Here is a 7,878-nt window from a genome sequence, read left to right as displayed (position 1 = left end):
TTTCTTCTACGCACCTTGTGTGATGCATTCAATAACGCAAACGATAAAATTGTTAAAATTGTGTATGATGGGGACGCTATCACGAAGGATTTAACGGGGAAAATTGTGTGTGATGTACCTACGAACGGAAACGTTTTCCTTGCAACGACCGTGTGGGATGTATATACAAACAAAAACATTTAGCGGGGAATGATTGTGTGGGATGTACTTACGACCGAAAATGATTTCGCTCGTATAATTGTATTTGTTAGCACTATTATACGTATAACCGTATTTGCTTGCTCGCCGGTCGCACACGACTTCATTTTGTCGAGCGTGTGTGCCAGGAGGGCATATCCCCGACGGTTTGTGGGTCGTGTGGGAAGGACCCCCCTATCGCCCACACTCACTAGGTGACGGTTCTGAATGCCGCTGCGGAAAGGGGTTAAAAACCGTTTGTATAGCACCTCGCTATACCAGTGGTAGGGAATGGTGTTACTCATCGGGTGCAAGGGAAAAGGATCTTCCCTCGAGATTCTGTTGGTATTTATAGTGCAGTAGAAGGTCCAATTCCGCCTGCTAAATCTACAAAAACAGTATCCCCTGCTCCACCAGCTGCAGCACCTCCTTCAACTGTACCGACATCTCAACGAGTTACTCATTCGTTTGCTCCGCAAGTGGCATGTTCCCAAGCTGCCTTCACACCTAACACTACTTTGGAAGCACTGATGACACTATAGGACTTGGCAAGATCAAATGAACCTCATGAGCATCAACACCAAGACGGTACCTGACCGAGTCAAGTTGCAGTGCATGCTCCTTTATATGTACTCTCACAGTTTGATGTGCACTAACACTTTCCATATTCATTGTTGAACTAGAACCATGGCACAAGAGGTAACAGACATCAGGGATAATGCTTGACAGATTAAAACAATCTAAAGCAGGATGAATGGAGATCCAATTTGAGGCGGGTTTAAAAAGGCCACGTGATGCTACACAGTCAGCCAAGTTAGTATCAGAGGCAGCCATTGTTGTTAGGTGTCATGCACATATCCTCCCAACGTGGATTTAGTACAGGAATGAGAAAGACGATACCCAGTTTCACACCTTCAATGAACCTTAAGTAATGTTAATCATCGCAATTTGTAATATTGTCTTGCTCTGTCCCATACTTTCTAGCTTCCTCCTAATGAGACTCCCATTCTTTTTTTCAACGGATGAGGTTCAAGTTGGATCCGAAAGATGATGCAACTAAACAAGCATGCACTCATGTTTTTCAGCCTACTCCACGACAGTATCGATATCACCTTAGAAAAACTCACTTTGAAGGCAAGGCTAACAATGAAATCACCCAAACATCTCCAGTGGAATATATTATAGATGAAGACTTGTCGCCTTTGTTAAACACTAGTCTAATCCAAAATATCAGGTAGGGTATATGTATGTGATGAGATCACATATTGAACTCATATTTACGTATGTGCCTTACAAGTCTATATTCTTCTAGGCTAACTATTTGACGAACAAGACCAACTGTTCTAAAGTGAAATTCCAACAAACAACAAGATCTTGTAGATATATTTCACACTGCAAGGCTCTGGTAAATAGCTGCTATTTCCTTCTTTTTGTTGTGCCATATTATCGTATATATATTGACTTGTTCCAAATACAGAGGAAAGCCCATGCGGACCAAAAAGAACCAAAACCGAATGCAATGCAAATCTTCAAGGATTGTCATACCAACAAGATGAAGGGCATGAGCACACCAGTTCAAGCCACTGTTGTAAGCCATTACTCCTCATGCCTTTCAATTGCTTGTTACTGTGATGTGTTCATTTAACTGCTCGGTTTGTAGCCAATGTCAGTTACTCTGTTCACTTTTATACACAGTTGTCTTGACGTATCATTTCACCTTACACTGTTTAAAGGAGAGGAAGGATATTCTTTTGGTCTTGATCTGTAATCTAGTTGTGACGTTCACGTGCCCACACAATGATACAATAGCCTGCTTGTTTGATATCTGTTTGCCCGTGATATGAATGATGTCATACTATGTTCATCCTAGTTTAAATCATGTCTCTTTGTCCATAGATATCAACGAATGTGAGGAAATAGACAATACATTAGGCATGGTACATGGACATATGTTCCGAATGTAGTTTTATTATGTAGTTAGCGCTACAATCCATGCTAATGTATTACAATAGTTTATCAAAATAAGTTATGTATAAACGTAAAACCTATTTTGTTTGTTTTTGTGTTATTAGTAACTTATTGGTACACTAATATACAAATTCAAACTTTTAGCAAGCTATGCAACAAATGATTGAACAGGCACAGCCACCTAAAGCTGACGAGGCTACCACAGGCACAATTTCACCTCTTGCTGCAGCGCGTCAGCATCTCTCCAGTAATAGTGCAAAAAGCACCTTCCTAGTAACATCCAGGATGGTGACTCCCACCCCACCCCTCTCCACCTCTGGCGACTCCCATGGCGATTCTAGGGTTTAACCCTACGATTTCCATCCGACGACCCCAATGGACGGCCTCCTCCATTGGGATTTCTCCCCCGACCTTAAGGTCGAGGCACAGGTGCGTGCATGGTTTGGATCTACGGTCCACTTCGTCCCCAACCCCGGCTCCAAGGAATTCTTCCTTGAAGTCTCCTTGTCCTCGGCTTCTTTTCCCCTCTCGGTGGACTCGGTTGGTTTGGCTCTTCAATCATGTATTGGAGGGCTCAGTGATGGTTTCAATGTCATTCGTTTGGGTGATCGTCATTTCCGGTTCTGAGTGGCTTCAAATCGTGTGGGTCATTTTATCTTTGGCTTACGGGACCGTATTTGGCCGGACTTTATATGTCATTTTCATTTGCACCGTGGTATGGATTCTCACCCCCGGATTCATTCATGGCATGCGGACTCTGAGTTGACTCGTTTGGCTTCTTCACCGGGTCCGGCTATCAAATCTAAATGGTTATCTTCATAGCATAATGTGTCTATGGATCCTGCATCTTTACCCGAGTTTCAGAAATTGGGTTTGATTCCGCCGCCGACGGACTTACATTCCGGTGAGCCTCCAATTGAGATCTCTTTTGGTAGTTTTTTGGCTCCGGTTTCTCCAGATACTTTTCGGATTGGATCCATATCTTTACGTATCTCCTCCGATATCCCGGCCAAGTTGCCTTCTTTTCGAGGAGGGTTGTTCAATATGGGATCATGGGATTCAATCCCTGATGATACTCTGCATTCCATCTTGGATGGTTGGCAGGCCGGCTATGATAATGACAGTGTTAATCTTATGGTGCAAGTTTCATGAGTCCCAACCAAAGATTATATAAACAAAAGGCTTAAACATTGTTCCATATGTGATCGGCTTGGTCATGTCGCAGATACTTGCACTGGGTACTTTTGTCAAAGCCGTGGGGATGTTTCTGGGGACTGTTCTTGTTTTTCTAAATGTAGAAACACCCACGAGCATGTGCCAGGCAAGGTGGGCCCGGACCCCTTAGGTTATCCGTGCAATGCTTCCTCCACAACAGACCATATGACTAGGATTTGTCCTGGGCTTCATCGTTGTTCTCATTGCCATCGTCTGGGTCATGTGGCCCGTAAGCCCAAGTCTTGCAAATTTTTACCTCATTGGGACTGGACACAAAAATCACTGCAAGTAACAAAATCTGAGAGGATCTTGCCTCGGGGTGAAGCAGATGTGCCTGTGGTTGGTAATTCTATGGTTGTTGGTATGGCCTATGATGTTAGGGATACGCGTACACGCTGGGTTTGGAAACGGAAACAGAAAATCCCATGCTCCTCGGACGTGGCTAACCCCCATTGCTTGACGCTATGCCTCCCTGGTAAGGGTGTAGTCAATTCCGCCTGCCGAAAACCCCAATCGGGTGAGTCGACGTCTTCCTCGAGCTCACCACCCACGCCTTCATCGCCCCTGCTCTCATCGTCTTCGTCTCGGTGCAAGAAACCCCTCGGTCCATTATCGGCGATCTCCCTCCAGGCGGATACCCAACTTCCGTCATCCCAAGCTATGGCGAACTTCCCGATGCGCCCGTTTTCCTTTGCTCCGGATGGATCGACCTTCGACTGCGGCCCTGCTCATCGAGTCCAGCGCCATGTCATGGTGGTGGATGATCCGCTCCTCAACCATGACAGGTACGCCATTGTTTCAGTCCATCCTCAAGTCCCAGATCATCAAAAGGAGTTTTGGCTAGCTGAGGTCTATTGCATTATTACTGGAGATTTAGAGTTTGATTTGGTAGATGATTTTATCTACCCGCTGGGCATTGGATGTGTTGATTTTGCGGACATGGAGAGTAGGGATGCTGCCATTAGAGAAGGGCCTCACGCTCTGACTGAGGATTCCACTTTCTCACTATTCCCTCATGACGAAGGTATCAATATGCGCATGCGTGCTTTTGAATATGAAGTTTGGGTCATGTTTCTTGCTTTTCCAATGGACTATCAGACTGAACATTATATTCATAAGGTTGTCTCCAACTTTGGAAAACTTCTTGTCTGGCCACGCCCGGGCCACAACAAAGCTAGAGTTCTGGTTAAGTGTCATATCAAAGATGTTGCTGAGGTGCCACACAGTCTTTTGATTACCAGGGTCGGTTTGCTGCCAGGTCTTGCTCGCTCTTGGTCTGTTCCTGTATACGTTCTGAATGGCAGAAACACCATCCCAAATTTAGTTGGCAATGAGGATGTTCCCCCGATTCTGAATGCATCACCCCACCCATATGAGCTTCCATACTACACCCTCATGCAGCAGGCAAGAATCGATGAGATGACTGCACAAGCTGCTCTGAATGAAGAAGCATGGAACGCCCCGGAACCTGCTCAGGAACACATTCAGGAAAATGGTTGGCGCGTGTGGCCTGTGGTTCCTCCGTCATACACTAGGTTCAGTTTTAGAACATTCTTTCAGTATGATGGGCCATCCCTGATGGATGGTGTGGACCCAGAGCATAATGTCCAGGATAACCTATCTGATATTTGGTCTTCTGACTCAGAGTTTCAGGCGGTGGAAGCGCTGGCTGATGATTTTGTGCATGGAAATCCTGCTGCTAGGTTGGCGTTTGTCAGAGCTAGAGGGGATTCAGTTAATTTCCTTGTGGTTGTTGATCATGAGCTGCTGCTTTGGATGGGGAGGATGCTTAAATGCATATAGCCGGCCCTCACTTTTCAGCAATCCGTGGCTATTATGTTGCCCCTCAACCCATTCAAGTTCATACAGAACCAACTCAATGTTGCTGCTGCAGCCTGGCTTGAAAACATGGTCCCAGAATTTGATGTTCTGTCTGTGGTCTTCAGTTCAACCTTCCAGTTGGGAGCTGCCATTGTTCCCTCGTCTCTGTTGTAGGAGTTTGCTGAGCCCAGGGCTGATTTGTTAGATGATGATTGGGAGATGGCTGCTCGTTCTCCTGGTCTCAAGGCGATCACACAACTTGTCTCTGAAGATGCAGAGTTTCAGTCGGTGCCCCTGTCAGATCCACATACTGCTGTCCAGGTGATTTCTTCTTCTTCTTCTCTGTTTAATGCTCCCCAGCCCTGCAATGTGCTAGTGCCACTGGACACCACCACTGTCAGAAGGAGCACTAGATCTAACAAGTATGATGGTTTCAAGATCAGTCATGTCTCTGACACTAAGCGCTCCAAGTCACGGGTGAAACCACGTGAGACTTCTTTTGTCACAACTGTTTCTTTGGCTGCTGCTCCCGTGCAGGTTACGACTGATGCTTGCCCCCCTCCAATGTCGATTGAAGATCTTCAATAGATGGGGAGCCGTTGCGGGATTGCGCACGATGTTCTCTCCCCCGAGAAGCTGCTGGATGATCAGCGCTCGTCTGCTGGAGCAGGCGACTGAACTCTCTCTCGCTCATGAATAAATCGTGGAATGTGCTGTCCTGGAATATCAGAGGCATCAACTTTGATGCTAAACTTTTGGCTCTTAGGAATGCTATTGATACTAGTAGTTGTTCTGTGCTATGTATCCAGGAAACTAAGCGCGAATCTTTTGATCTTGCGTTTATTAAAACTTTCTGCCCCAAGCATTTCGATAAGTTTGTGTTTGCATCGTCAGTGGGTGCCTCGGGTGGTCTTATTATAATATGGAATAGTTTGGTGTTTGTGGGCACGACTTGGTATGTGGACTCGTTTGCTGTGGGTGTTTCTTTTGTTGCTACTCAATCCAATGATTCTTGGAAACTGATCAATGTATATGGTCCCTGCTCCGGTCAGTGTCAGGTGGATTTTACTAACTGCCTTTTTGACCTGAATATTCCTGATGATGAGAATTGGCTGATTCTAGGAGACTTTAACTTTATTTGATCCACGAATAATAGAAACAAACCTGGGGGTGACGCTGCGGACATGTTGTTGTTTAATGAAATTATTCGAGCGTAGTCCCTAATGGACCTACCTGTGAAGGGCAGAGCATATACCTGGAGTAATATGCAGGATGACCCCCTGCTTGAATAGCTCGATTGGTTCTTTTCATCCTCTTGTTGGACTACCTCCTTCCGAAACACGATGGTCTTGCCCCTGGGGAAACCGGTGTTTGATCATATCCCGTGTGTGGTTGCAATTGAGTCTAATATCCCCAGGTCCAAGCTTTGAGAATTTTTGGGTTAACCATGAAGGGTTTGCTGATATCGTCGATGCCTCCTGGTCTAAAACATGCCATGCCCCGAACGCTGCTGCCCGCATTTGTAAAAAGCTAAAAACACTGAGATATGATCTCAAGAGATGGAGCAGGAGTATATCAAAGCTTAAAATTATGATCCAGAACAGTAATGGGACTTTAGTTATGATGGATAATCTCGAGGACAAAAGACCTTTGTACGTCTAGGAGTCAAACTTCAGGAGGATTCTGAAATCTCATTTGCAAACATTGCTCAAATTTCAGAACAAGTATTGGAGGAAAAGATGTACGATCAGATATTTCAGGTTTGCTGATGAGAACACCAAGCTCTTCCAATCTCTGGCCACGAAGAGATATAGACATAATGCTATTGCCATGCTTAGAGATGATGCTGTGGAAATCCATGACCTTGTTGGCAAGGAGGAGGTGCTTTTCAAAACCTATAAAGAACGTTTGGGTTCTTCTAAACCCACCAGCATGCATTTTGATCTTTTTAGGATCATTCGCCGGATTGAAGGGTTGGATCAATTGTCAGCACCATTTTCTAACGAAGAGATCGATGCTGTAATTAAGGAAATGCCAAATGACAGAGCTCCGGGCCCTGATGGGTTTAATGGTTCTTTTCTTAAGAGTTGCTGGCAGATCATCAAGTCGGATTTTTATGAGTTGTGTGATATGTCTCCAACGTATCTACTTTTCCAAACACTTTTGCCCTTGTTTTGGACTCTAACTTGCATGATTTTAATGAAACTAACCCGGACTGACGTTGTTTTCAGCAGAACTGCCATGATGTTGTTTTATGTGTAGAAAATAAAAGTTCTCGGAATGTCCTGGAAATCCACAGAGGCACTTTGCTGTTAGAGTGGCTACTAGAACTGGTAGAATGACTCAGGAACCTTTGTATCCTGAAGGCCACCCTAAGAGAACCGAGCAAGATTCTCAGAGAAACAATTTAGAGGCACCTAGTTCTTCTAAAAAGAAGAAAAAGAAAGACGATAGGACTTTGCATGCTTCTAGTGAACCTATTGTGGACACACCTGAGAATCCCAATGATATTTCTATTTCTGATGCTAAAACTCAATCAGGTGATGAACATGAACCTAGTGATAACGTTAATGATAATGTTCATGTTGATGCTCAACCTAGCAAAAACAATGATGTAGAGATTGAACCTGTTGTTGATCTTGACAACCCACAACCAAAGAATCAACATTACGATAAGAGAGATTTTGTTGCTAGGAA

Source organism: Triticum aestivum, chromosome 1B (genome assembly GCF_018294505.1).
Source record: "Triticum aestivum cultivar Chinese Spring chromosome 1B, IWGSC CS RefSeq v2.1, whole genome shotgun sequence".
Classification (NCBI taxonomy): Eukaryota; Viridiplantae; Streptophyta; class Magnoliopsida; order Poales; family Poaceae; genus Triticum; species Triticum aestivum.
Note: the sequence above shows the minus strand (reverse complement) of the source record.